This window comes from Rhinopithecus roxellana, chromosome 19 (assembly GCF_007565055.1).
Source record: "Rhinopithecus roxellana isolate Shanxi Qingling chromosome 19, ASM756505v1, whole genome shotgun sequence".
Lineage (NCBI taxonomy): Eukaryota > Metazoa > Chordata > Mammalia > Primates > Cercopithecidae > Rhinopithecus > Rhinopithecus roxellana.
Genome location: NC_044567.1, coordinates 18,267,807 through 18,282,057, shown reverse-complemented (window position 1 = coordinate 18,282,057; position 14,251 = coordinate 18,267,807). Strand labels below are relative to the sequence as shown.

Sequence of the window (14,251 nt, the reverse complement as noted above, 5' to 3'; positions counted from 1 at the left end):
GGAAGCCCAAGGGCATCTTTGAGGTAAAGCATCCATGAAGCTTCATAAAACTTTCAGAAACGGGAGCTGGGGGTGGAGGTGGCAACAGCGGTTTCATTTTAATTTCATGGTGGAGTATCAAACATTAGATCAGTATTTCATTATAGATGGACCAATTGAAGTGATTTTTCTTTTCAACCCTAGAAGAACCCAGCAGCAACCAAAGAGCAGAACAAAACTCCATGGCAGCATTAGGCTTCAGGTGGCCATGGGTCTTGTCAAAGAAACAGAAGTGGAGGCAAAATTTCAAAATGACACAAAGAGGTAAGGGGTCACAAGGCTTCTAAGTCACAAACCTCACAGGCTATTTATTTTGAGGGGGCATCATCCAGATAGAATTGCACCCTTCGGGGGGAATTTTTCTTTGTATAGTCTTAGTTTTTCAACAGGTACATGGGTTTTCAGAATATTCTATCGCCTCCCCGCTGGGAGAAAAGCCACTCTTAATGGGTCTGGGGTATCAGAGCTTAACAGTTTGACATTCTGCCTTTTGTTAGGTGGCTCCTTGCTGGACAAAATCTCCAGACTTCAAGATGGCTGAATATCTTGCCTGGTCTATGCTTGCTTGGATTTTGTTTTCTACTACTGCACAAAAGAGAAAAAAGAATAATTGCTGGAAAAGAGATAGTGAATTTAAATTACAATGATAAAGATTGTTTTCAATATCCAATAAACTAGAAAATACACATTTCAAGAGAAAAATATATATACTAATGAATAGAAAATTCAAGTTATGCTATAAATGTTGTTTGGAAAAAAGTACATATATATAACTGTTAATGCCATAACAATGCCAGTATTTTTTTCTTTTTTTTCTTTTCTTTTTTTTTTTTTTAACATCTGAACTTGTTTTTGGCCTCCTGTTACCCAAAGGGTCCCCTGCTTCTGTTGGCTTAGTGTCTCAGAACTTTGGCATTGTAGGTCTCAGACACCACTTTGCCATCCAATATCCGGCAGGTGGTGGTCTTTTGGATGGTTTGCATGGAGTTGCTGCTGTCCAGGGCATCGCAAAGATTGAAGTCCTCGCTGTGAAAGGAAAATATCTGTGGCCCCCAAAATCACAGAGGAAAAATCAAGCCAGGAACTGCTTAGGGCACCCTGATTCCCATTCTATTCAGTCACTCCTCTGCCCACTGAGATAGATGCTTATCTGATTTGCCTCCTTTGCAAAGGCTGATCAGAAACTCAAAAGAATGGAACCGTTTGTGTGTCAGCCATCTGTGACCTGGAAGCTCCCTCCCCACTTCAGTCTTCCTGCCTTTGCTTCAAGTTGTCCCACCTTTCCAGATGAAGCAATGTACTTCTTACATATATTGACTGATGTCTCATGATGTCTCCCTAATGTGTAAAATCAAGCTGTGCCCTGATGACCTTGGGCATATTTTGTCAAGACTTCCCTGAGGCTGTCACGGATGCATCCTCAACCTTGGCAAAATAAACTCTCTAAATTAACTCTCTAAATTTCCTCCCTGACTTCTTCTTATACTTCTTATACTTTATATTTCTCTCCTGTGGCATTTTAAATGTTCTATCTTGTGTAATTTTTGTCGATGTGTCTCTTTTACCCTCAGTAGACTGTACATTCCTAAAGGATAGTAATTACTGTCCATTTATGTATTCTCTATTGTTGCTTTTCTTGTTTTGTATTCTGCATTTGTTTATTGCATACTTAGAATGTGCCAGAGCTGGGTCGGGTGTGGTGGCTCACGACTGTAATCCCAGCACTTTGAGAGGCTGAGGTGGGTGGATTACCAGCCTGGCCAACATGGCGAAATCCTGTCTCTCCTAAAAATACAAAAATTAGCCAGGCATGTTGGTGCATGCCTGTAATCCCAGCTATTTGAAAGCCAAGGCATGAGAATCACTTGAACTCAAGAGGCGGAGGTTGCAGTGAGCTACCTGGGTGACAGTGCAAGACTCTGTCTCAAAAAAAAAAAAGTCAGATCTGTACTAAGTCTTTAAGAATGAATAAGATATAACTTCTGCCCTCCAGATGCTTATTTCTAATAAGGAGACAAATGTAACACATTTAATACACTATAATGACTGTTGTAATTATGAAGTTAAAGGTACAGTGGAGGCTTAATAGAGAACTGAGCAATTTAACTTAGAATTTCAATTTGTTGAAATCCCAGCACTTTGGGAGGCTGAGGCAGGTGGATTACCTGAGGTCGGGAGTTCGAAACCAGCAGACCAACATGGAGACACTCCATCTCTACAGTACAAAATTAGCTGGTCCTGGTGGCGCATGCCTGTAATCCCAGCTACTCGGGAGGCTGAGGCGGGAGAATGGGAGGCGGAGGTTGCAGTGTGCCGAGATTGTGCCATTGCACTCCATCCAGGGCAAGAAGAGCGAAACTCCGTCTCAAAAAACAAAAAACGAATTTCAATATTTTTATTTTAATGATTAACAAGTGAAAAGTCTCAGACTGTGAAAATAAAGAAGCAAGCAACTATTGTCTGTCCATGCAGCTATACTTGCTGATAGATACATGGAGCACAGGTGTCTGTGAGTTAGTGGAATCTCTTTGTTCTTCCATGAGAAGCATTGGTATTTTAAAGTGGGATGAAATCTGAAAATCAGAACACAAAATAAAAAGTGTTTTATAAAAAATCTATTTCATTAAAGAAAACCTTTAGAAAGTTCATTTAAAATTTACCACCAGAATTCAAAGTAATGGTGCTTAAACACTTGGAAAAGAGAACAAAGAATAATATCTTCTCATGTAGTGTAATATCTTTGGATTTAATTAGTTTAAAATGCAGTTTTTCCTTTCTCACTGAATCTTCCCAAACCAGTAGATAGAACTCCCACTGGATTTTCTTGTAACTCCCATTTGGTTCAGAAGGAGGGAGCAAAGAATGTAGGAGCTGGGGCCTGGTGGTATCCTGCCTCATCTTCCCAGGTAGCTGGGACTACAGGTGTGCACCAGCATGCCCAGCTAATTTTGTATTTTCAGTTGAGACGGGGTTTCACTATATGTTGGCCAGGATGGTCTCGAACTCCTGACCTCAAATGATCCATCCGCCTCAGCCTCCCAATGTGCTGGGATTACAGCCATGAGCCACAGCACCTGGCCTCCATTGTTTCTTATTGACTTCCAGCATGTTGTGTTGTTGGAATTCCCAGTTCAGTTTGAAACAGATTTTCCACTTGGCATATTAGTAGTTCCTATCATGCCAGTCATGCTTGCTTTGTTGTTTCACATATATATTTTCATAGCATGCAATGTAGTGATTAGAATTGCATTATGGGTTACATCTTCTCTAATTGGTTCAAAGCAAATAGAGATTGGATGGGAAAAGTCAGTGGATTATGGGCCTGCACAAAAGTGCTTTGATGAACATCCATGTCATGTACATCTCAGTGTATGCCAGAACCTCTCTAGGACATATTCCTTTAAGTGCTGGGTCATAGGATGGACACATGCTTTATTCTACTAGTTATTGTCAGAAAGCATTTAAAGTGTTTTACCAATTTATTTGTATTTTTTACTTATTGATTTATTTTTTGAGACGGAGTCTCGCTCTGTCACTCAGGCTGGAGTGCAGTAGCACGATCTCGGCTCACTGCAAGCTCCACCTCCCAGGTTCACAGCATTCTCCTGCCTCAGCCTCCAGAATAGCTGGGACTACAGGCGCCCACCACCACGCCCGGCTAATTTTTTGTATTTTTAGTAGAGACGGGGTTTCACCATGTTAACCAGGATGGTCTCGATCTCCTGACCTTGTGATCCGCCCGCCTCAGCCTCCCCAAGTGCTGGGATTACAGGCGTGAGTCACCGCGCCCGGCCTGTTGTCCCTTCTTTCAAAAGCTCTCAAATATGCGGGGCTCTGTCTGGGCTCTTTCATCTTGGGTCAGGCTTAAGATCTGCCTTTCCTTGTCCGCCTGTACCTGCACTGCCGCCGTATTGTTTTCACTGTTATTGCTTTGTAAGTCATAATGGCGGGTGGGACACACCATTCCTCTCCTCCTTCTTCAGAGTGATCATGGCTATTCTTTGTCTCCCCCCTTTTTATTATGTCACTCTTCCTGTTGATAATGTTACCAACTTTCTGATTTTTCTGTTAAGTCACCATTGAAAATTTACCTCACAGCCTACATCAGGACTTCGTTAGAGTCCTAATTCTCTTTTCCATCCCTGTTACCATCCAGACCCCTACATCTGTTCGCATGGTAGCCCTGATCAGATGTCAGCTACCTCAGGCTGCATCCTACATCAGCCCCCATACTTCCACACCCCCGCATCATCCAAGAATATCCTGGACTTACCTTCCAGATGCAGCAGTCTGGTCTCAGACTCTAGCAATGATTTCTAGTTGCTTCTCAGGGCCACAGGTCTTGCCTAGGAGCACTCCAGGGAGTCATTTGACAGCTTGCCCAGCTTCTTCTGGTGCCCTAGGGCATTCCTGGAGGCCACAGGGAAGCTGTGGAAAAGACTAGGCACAAGCTGAAGCCCAAGTTGGGTGCCTGACTGGCATTAGTAAATTTGGGGTCGTGGTTTGCAGTGCTCACGATGTAGAGTGGTTGCTGACCTTTCCTCCATGGTTGGAGATGATGTGAGAGCCCAGCAGGCACCCTTCATGTGGGCTCTAACTTGCAGAGACCTCCACCATGAGCACCAGGAGGTGGATGGTGGGGCCAGCATAAGCAGTGTCCTGAGGACTGATCATGGAGAACCACAAGGAAGGGTCTTGAGGGTGACATTGGCCAGGCCCTGGGAAGCCTCCAGAGAGTGCTGCTCAGATCCAGGGTATAGTAGTGTTGCATTTCCAAATGAGATGGCAGTTCCTTCATATTGCCAGGGAAAGATGTTTACCGAACGGGAGGTCCCTGTCTTTCAGGCCTTTCTCTGAATGGTTTCCTCCAACGATTTGCTTCCTCTTCCTCCCCCACTGACCCAACTCTCTTTCAAGCAGCCCACCCTGCTTGCAATCCACATAACATGTCTTGTATGCCTTTTTGCATATCGTTTTCTTCTATCTTCCTCCACCAAATGATGTCTTCCTTCTTCAAAGTGATGCTCAGAACTCTCTCCATCCACAAAACTTAGCTGGTTTTTCTTTCTCAACTCCACCCCTCTGTCTGCTTGCCAGTGACAGCACTGTGCAGAGCTGCCCCTCTTTCTGTTTGTTAACACTTATGTGTATTGCTTTTCTCATAATCTTCCCAGGGATTGTTCATGTCTACCCAGCCTGTCATTCCTAATCATGTTGTTTCTCAAGGACAAGGATTATATCTCCCTTGCCCTTTGACTTTTCATAGTACAGGTCAGTGCTTAGCACATTGAGTCATAGAACAGAACGTGGGATTGGCTGGGTCCAGTTCGAGGTTTATCACTTGCTGTGCGACCTTGAACAAGTTACATAACCTTTCTGGGTTTTAGTCATCTTATTTATAAAATGAGGACAATAATGGTACTTTCCTCATAGGGTTATTGACTTGGCAGAGTATCTTGGATATGGTAAGCACCCATAATAATTACTGCCTATCAGTGTTACTAGTAGTAGTTAAGATATTAGAAACCATGCCAAAATATGAGGCCTAAAGTGCCACATACAAATTTTACAGTTCAGTGATGCTGTCAATTTAAATCAGTTACATCTTGGCATCAGAAAAATTGTCTTTCTTGACTGAAGCACTGTTGATTACTGATCTGGCTCATTTCCTCCCTCTTCCTGTGATAGGCAAGTAGGATAAGCAAGGCTGCGCACAACAAAGTTAATGGCATATGATCCAAATCAAATTATAGTTCCATTAAGCAAACAACAAATTCAGCAGGCTTATATTAATTTCCAGGAATGGCAAGTTGATTTGGCAGGTTTTATTGGTGTTCTTGATCATCATTATCCTAAATCCAAAATATTCCAATTTCTTAAATTAACATCATGGATATTGCCTTCCATTACTCAAAAAACCCCTACTGAAGGGGCCATTACTGTTTTTACTGATGGATCTACTAATAAAAAGACCTCATTTGTGGGACCTCAACAACACATTTTTCAAACTGACTTTGCTTCTGCTCAAAGGCCTGAACTTATGGCTGTGATAACAGTGTTAAAAACTTTTAAACTGCCAGTAAACATTGTTTCTGATTCAGCTATGTAGTGCAAGCCACACAAAATATTGAATGTGCCTTCATTCAAAATGTTACTAATGACCAACTTAATCTTTTATTTCATTCTTTACAGCAAGCAGTACAACAAAGGCATTCCCCTTTCTATAACACTCATGTAAGAGCACATACTAACCTCCCTGGCCCTTTAACGAAACTTAAAAGGGCAGATAATTATATGGGGAACAGGATTTGTTTGTGTCTCTCCAGGTAACAATCAGGTGCCTGTATGGGTGCCCACCAAACATCTGAAGATCTATTATGAGCTACAGCAGGAAGAGAGGACTCTGGGAAGAGCCAGAACTCCCAATATGAGTGATGGCACAAATATATATCTCAAAGATGAAGGAGAAAACCAAGAATAGTTATCAGGCAAATTCTCCAAAATGGGGACAATCAAGAAGTTGGTGCAGATGGCAACAGACAACTTGAAAGCACAGAACAAACTAAAAACAACTAGTAACCTGATGGTGGCCATGCTGGTGACACTCACCATGGCGGTAAGCCTCAATATTTTGGAGCAACTCAAAACTTCACTTATTGGGCATATGTCCCATTTCCTCCTTTAATTAGGTCTGTGAGCTGGATGGACCGTGTTACTGAGGTGTACACCAACGACAGTACCTGGATGCCTGAGCCCATAGATAGCCAAGGGCCAGTGCATCTTAATGAAGAAGGGATAAAAATAAATATATCCATAGAATGTAAATATCCCCCAATATACCTGGGACCTGCTGTTGGCTGTTTACAGATTGACACACAGGCCAGGGTGGCAGTAGTACCTGAAAAAATAAATCATGGGCTGCTTTGCATATGATTTTGGGGTGTAGTTTAAAATATAATCATTCCCATCCTAAAACCCTGCAGTTCCATCCAAATAAATTCAAATATAAACAAAATAGAGTTTAGTTTAAAGGTGTGGATGCTTAAACTTGGGAAGATTGTATAGCAAGTAAGGCTGAGGTACTACAAAATAATTCCTATGGAATCATCATTAATTAGTCCCCAAGAGGATCTTTAAAAAAAAAAATAGCACCAGAAGGCCTTCTTGTAGAATAAATGTAATAAACCGATGGAATCATTGGCAATTAAATCATGCACAATATATTCAGACAAAAGCTTAGGTCCTTATCATATGGAGTCCTACTGGCATTGTCACCCCTAGTCCAAAAATAATATCTCCTGCCATAGGACAGGAACATTCTGAATTATTAGCTATGGCTCAAAGTTCAATCAAAATTTGGGAGGGTAAATAAATATAACAAGTATAAAGGGGAGGGAGGTAAAAATAAATATGCTCTTTCTTTTCTTTCCCACAGGACTCTTTGGATTCAAAGTTGTGTTCAGCCACCTTTTGTGCTGGCAATAGGAAGTGTTACTCTTGATATAAATACACACTTTATTTCATGCCCCAAATGTCATTTGTTTACCTGCATTAATTCAACTTTTAATAAAAATCAGACTATCCTAATAATTAAAGCCAGGAAAGGAGTCTGGATCCCTATGTCTATAAATAGACTGTGGGAGGCATCTCCATCCATTCATATAGTAACTGAAAACCTTAAAAAACTTTTATCCCATTCAAAAAGATGTATAGTTGCTATAATTGACCTCATTGCTGTTACTACTACTACTGCAATATCTAGTGTGGCTCTACATTCATCTGTACAAACTGTTACATTTGTCAATAAGTGGCAAAATAATTCCACAAAATTATGGAACTTTCAAACTCAAATAAATAAAAAAATAGTTAACCAAATGAATGATCTCCACGGACAGCGATTTGAATGCGAGATGGCATTATAAGTTTAAAAAGTAAAATTGAAATGCAATGTGATTGAAATACCTCTGATTTTTACATCAGTCCTCATCTGTATAATAAAACAGAGCATGCGTGGGAAAAAGTTAAGAGACATTTAAAAGATCCTACTGGAAATTTATCTTTAGATCTTGCAAAATTGAAGGAACAAATATTTCAAGCCTCTCAGTCACATATGACACTAATGCCAGGATGAAGTGCTTGAAGGAGCTGCAGACAGATTAGCAGCTATTATACCCACTAAAGTGGATCAAGACACTTGGAGGCTCTGTGATTTTATAATGATTGTGCTTTTAATCTGTGTTGTCTTTATGTAGTTTGCAGATGCGGAAGCCGCCTCTGGAGAGAAAGCTGCCACCAAGAACGAGCAATAATAGCTGTGGTGGTTTTGTGAAAAAGAAAAGGGAGACATGTTGGTAGAAGAGCTGAGGCAGGATTAGCTTGTCTGTCATAATATAAAAGCATCTTGGAAGATGTCTGGGGTCCAGGGTCTAAAACCTCTCATGGCCTTTGGAACACAAAGTTCTGTGCCAAAGGGTGGAAGTCTGCTCTGCCACACCACAAATCTAAGCCCAGGGCATAAAACCCCTCGTGGCTTGGATGGAATCCAGGGCTCAGGGCATAAAACCCTTCGTGGCCTCTGGAATGTGCACAGACTTGTTGGTTGCTCTCCCAGGCTCATAAACATGTTCTCCATTATCTCAAGCAGCAGAGCATATTCTATATGCATCAAAGAAAATGCTAAACCGTCACAGCTACGCTTGATGCACTGCTATATTTCTTTTTTTTTTTTTTTTTTTTTTTTTTTTGAGGCAGAGTCTCGCTCTGTCGCCCGGACTGGAGTGCGGTGGCCAGATCTCAGCTCACTGCAAGCTCCGCCTCCCGGGTTTACGCCATTCTCCTGCCTCAGCCTCCCGAGTAGCTGGGACTACAGGCGCCCGCCACCTCGCCCGGCTAGTTTTTTTTTTTTTTTTTTTGTATTTTTAGTAGAGACGGGGTTTCACCGTGTTAGCCAGGATGGTCTCGATCTCCTGACCTCGTGATTCGCCCGTCTCGGCCTCCCAAAGTGCTGGGATTACAGGCTTGAGCCACCGCGCCCGGCCCACTGCTATATTTCTATCCCCACGTCCTCACACCCTCACCTGTTTACCCCCACATCCACACGTCCTCACCACCTGCATCTCTGTTTGATCACCGATAGTGTGGGCTTCGCAGCCTCCGTACCAGCGTTGGCCCCCTGGATCCACCTTATGTGCTCTTGTCTTTTCTCATTCCTTTGACTCTGCTGGACTTTGTAGCCCCCATGGCCTGATGTTGGGTCTGATCACCCCAACAGAAATTGCACCATTGCACTCTAGCCTGGGCAACAAGAGTGAAACTCCGTCTCAAAAAAAAAAAAAATAATAAAAAATAAAAAAATAAAAGAAAGTTCAGAGATATTTTACTGGAATTGGCCATTTCTTCTGAGCTGAGTACTGTGGCTTTTCAGGAGGATTATTCAGAAATGAACAGCAATATTAATTAGTTCCCACACCATGGTTTCTTTTGAGAAACATTATGGTTTTTGTTTGTTTGTTGGTTTTTTTCATTCTAAGGGAAGCTCCTTTTTTTTGAGTCAGTCATATGAATACCACCTGTGGGGGCTGCCTTCCCACCTGACTGCTGGCCTCCTGCCAGGCCCATTCCTCCTGTTCTCTCACATCTTCTTTCACAGCTTCAAAAGCAGCTCTACTCTTGGTTCTGTGCCCCACCTTGTTTTTTTTTTTTTTTTTTTTTTTTTTTGAGATGTAGTTTCACTCTTGTTGCCGAGGCTGGAGTGCAATGGTGCTATATCCCAGCTCACTGCAATCTCCACCTCCCAGGTTCAAGTGATTGTCCTGCCTCAGCCTCCAGAGTAGCTGGGAATATGGGCACCCACCGCCACACCTGGCTAATTTTTGTATTTTTAATAGACAGCGTTTCATGACATTGGCCAGGCTGGTCTTGAACTCCTGACCTTAGATGATCCACATGCTTTGGCCTCCTGAAGTGCTAGGATTACAGGTGTGAGCTAGTGTGCCCAGCCCCCACCTTGTTCTAATCTCAATTGTCTTTGTTCACTGTGGGCACAACGGCCTAGGAAGGGGCAGTGTCCCTGCTGTCACTTTTTTATGGGGCAAGAGGCAGTTTGGACGCTTTCTTCTGTGAACAGTTTAGCTTCTTTGCTCATCGGACTTTGCCTCCTCAACAATCTCATTGTTACATGATTAGAAATGGAAAGAGGTCATTTTGACTGTCTTATCAAAAGGGATAAGGAAAATGGACTACATATATATATATATATATATATATATATATATATATATATTTTTTTTTTTTTTTTTTTTTTTTTTGAGGCAGAATCTTCCTCTGTTGCCCAGGCTGGAGTGCAGTGGCACAATCTCAGCTCACTGTAACCTCCACCTCCTGGGTTCAAGCGATTCTCCTGCCTTAGCCTCCCGAGTAGCTGGGACTACAGGCACGTACCACCACACCCAGCTAATTTTTTGTAATTTTTTTTTTAGTAGAGACAGGGTTTCACTGTGTTAGCCAGGATGGTCTCGAACTCCTGACCTCATTATCCACCTGCCTCAGCCTCCTAAACTGCTGGGATTACAGGTGTGAGCAACCACACCCGGCCAAAAATGACCATATTTATCATATCTCTACGTCTGTGAATTCTTTCCTGGGCCTTTCCTGTTGATATTTGGTTTTATTTTGGCAATGTCAACATTGTTTAGCCCACTCATTCTTACAGAAAGCAAACTCTTCTCTGTATGTTTCACATTCTAATCTTCCCCTTCCTTTGTGCTTTTTTTTTTTTTGAGACGGAGTCTTACTCTGTCACCCAGGCTGGAATGCAGTGGCACAATCTCGGCTCACTGCCACCTCTGCCTCCTGGGTTCAAGCAATTCTCCTGCCTCAACCTCCTGAGTAGCTGAGAGTACAGGCATGCATGACCACGCCTTGCTAATTTTTGTATTTTTTAGTAAAGACAGGGTTTCACCATATTGGACAGGCTTGTCTCAAACTCCTGACCTTGTGATCCACCCACCTTGGACTCCCAAAGTGCTGGGATTACAGACATGAGCCACCGTGCCCAGCCTATGCTTTTTTTTTTTTTTTAAACAGACAAACAAAAAAACATTATTATAGGGAATTAATCTGCAGTCTTTTTACTAGGTATTTATAATCCATGTGTGAGAACAATCTCAAAGGAAAGAGAACTGTATCAGAAAATTTAGCTTAAGGTATTTATTTGGACAACATTTGAATGTTTATTTTCTAAAGGTAGAAAATTTATTTCTACAGATTTACCTTCAGCTTTAAAAAAAAAAACTGGCCATCAAAACCTGAGTCCTGTCCTCTTGCTCTCCTCCCCGGACAGCATGAACTTCACCACTTGCTCTACCTTCTCCACCAACTACCAGTCCCTGGGCTCTGTCCAGGCACCCAGCTGGTCAGCAGTGTGGCCAGCGTCTATGCAGGCGTCAGGGGCTCTGGTTCCCAGATCTCCACGTCCTGCTCCACCAGCTTCCAGAGCAGCATGGGGTCCGGGGGCCTGCCCACGGTGATGGCCGGGGGTCTGGCAGGAATGGGAGTCATCCAGAATGAGAAGGAAACCATGCGAAGTCTGAACGACCACTTGGCCTCCTACCTGGACAGAATGAGGAGCCTGGAGAGCAAAATCCAGGAGCACCTGGAGAAGAAGGGACCCCAGGTCAGAGACTAGAGCCATGACTTCAAGACCATCGAGGACCTGAGGGCTCAGATCTTTGCAAATACTGTGGACAATCCCCACATTGTTCTGCAGATCGACAATGCCTGTCTTGCTGGTGATGACTTTAGGGTCAAGTATGAGACAGAGCTGGCCATGTGCCAGTTTGTGGAGAGCGACATCCATGGGCTCCGCAAGGTCATTGATGACACCAATGTCACTCAGCTGCAGCTGGAAGCAGAGATCCAGGCTCTTAAAGAGGAGCTTCTCTTCATGAAGAAGAACCATGAAGAGGAAGTAAAGGGCCTATAAGCCCAGATTGCTAGCTCTGGGTTGACCATGGAGGTAGATGTCCCCAAATCTCACGACCTCACCAAGATCATGGCGGACATTGGGTCCAATATGACGAGCTGGTTCCAAAGAACTGAGAGGAGCTGGGCAAGTACTGGTCTCAGCAGATTGAGGAGAGCACCGCAGTGGTCACCACGCAGTCTGCCGAGGTTGGAGCTGCTGAGATGACGCTCATGGAGCTGAGACATACAGTCCAGTCCTTGGAGACTGACCTGGACTCCATGAGAAATCTGAAGGCCAGCTTGGAGAACAGCCTGAGGGAGGTGGAGGCCTGCTATACCCTGCAGATGGAGCAGCTCAACGGGATCCTGCTGCACCTGGAGTCAGAGCTGGCACAGACCTGAGCAGAGGGACAGCACTAGGCCCAGGAGTATGAGGCCCTGCTGAATATCAAGGTCAAGCTGGAGGCTGAGATCACCACCTACTGCTGCCCGCTGGACCTGTCTCAAATTTAGGGGGTTCACAGCAGGGTGAGCAATTAAGTCTGGGAGAGAAGGCTTTAATCCGAGTGAAGAGCCCTTTGCACTATTCTTGGATGAGGCTGAACTGTCATCCTGCCTTGACTTAACACAGCCATTACCCTAGAAATTACAGCACCACTCTTCAGAGGTCTACCCTGTGTGCACACATGGACAAGAGGCTTAGGTTGTTAAAGTCAGCATATTAAATAATTTCCTGAAATGCGACTGTAACTAGAACCCAGCTGACATCCCCCACAGCCATTCTTACCTATTTTATTGCTCATTGTCTGGCATAATCAATAGCATGTGAACTCCAAGAAGGTGCTTCATCTTACTCCAGTGCCTAGCATAGGCACATAGTGCAGATTAATGGTTTGAAGTGGACGAGATTCAAGACTCGCCTCATTAAGGGGTAGATCTATTGTTGTAATCAGATTTCTGAGATCAGTGCTGACTTCCTCTCACATTTCACAGGAAGCTAGACTTCTAAAAGGTTAAAGTTTCCTTGATGGGTTTTATTTAAATTGAATTAAAATAATTATTTTACAGGGAAAAACCTCGAAACACTTTGCAACTTTGGGGTGAAAGTTAAATAAAAGACTCTAGCCCCAAATTATGTTCCCACTGAAATGAATGTTTTAAGAAAACATTCCAGCCATGCATGATGGCTCACACCTGTAATCCTAGCACTTTGGGAGACTGAGGCGGGCAGATCACCTGAAGTCAGGAGTTTGAGACCAGCCTGGCTAACATGGTGAAACCCCATTTCTACAAAAAATACAAAAAAAATTAGCTGGGCTTGGTGGCAGGCGCCTGTAATCACAGCTAATTGGGAGGCTAAGGCAGAAGAATTGCTTGAACCTAGGAGGCAGAAGTTGCAGTGAGCCAAGATCCCGCCATTGCACTCCAGCTTGGACAACAAGAGTGAAACTCCGTCTCGGAAAAAAAAAAAAAATTCCATATGTAGTAAATAATGACTGTTTTTTCTTTTAGAGATTTAGAAACTTAATCCGTATTTAAGAGCTTTCATATACAGTCATGCGTTGCTTGTCATATGAGGAGGAGCTTGAGAAATGTGTCATTAGGTGATTTCACCTTGCACTAACATCACAGCGTATACTTACACAAACCCAGGTGGTGTAGCCTACAGCACACCTAGGCTACGTGATATAGCCTACGGCTCCTAGGCTACAAACCTGTACCAAGTGTTACTGCTGTTAGGTTTGGAAGGGAAGGCGAGGGCTAAAGAAAGACGCAGAAAGAAGGCAGCTCAACGCAAATGCAGGCTTTACATCCAGCATAAAACCTACAGAAGTGTGGGACCAGCCTAATGCCAGAGTCCACTACTGCTTACAGGCTGGGGCTACTTGTAGGTATGGGTGGGAGGGGTCTGGGCAGCATGGCTTGCTGCCCGGCAGGATATTGATGAGATGTTCGTTCCCATGATGCGGCTGTTCTGGCCCTTGTTCCAGCAGGATGTCATCATGGTGTTCCTTGGACCTTTGTCCAGCAAGACATGATAGGGATGTTTGTTTAGTTGGGCCTTTGCCTTGTGGTCTGGTGGTTAGGCAGGATGTTTTCTCACGGCCCAAACCCCCGTGAAATGTTTCACTTTGACCAAGGTCTGCAAAATAGCAGGGAGCTTACAAGATGGTGCAGTTTGGATTAACATTCTTGCCTTTTACTTTTAAAGGAAGAGGGGCATTGTTGATTGACTGGCTGCTTCTTG

At 43.4% G+C, this 14,251-nt stretch overlaps 1 pseudogene; it reads left to right on the top strand.

The window, feature by feature from the left end:
* Nucleotides 1-12,333, top strand: part of LOC104669393 — a 54,669-nt pseudogene extending 42,336 nt beyond the window's left edge.
* The last annotated feature ends 1,918 nt before the right edge of the window (nucleotides 12,334-14,251 follow it).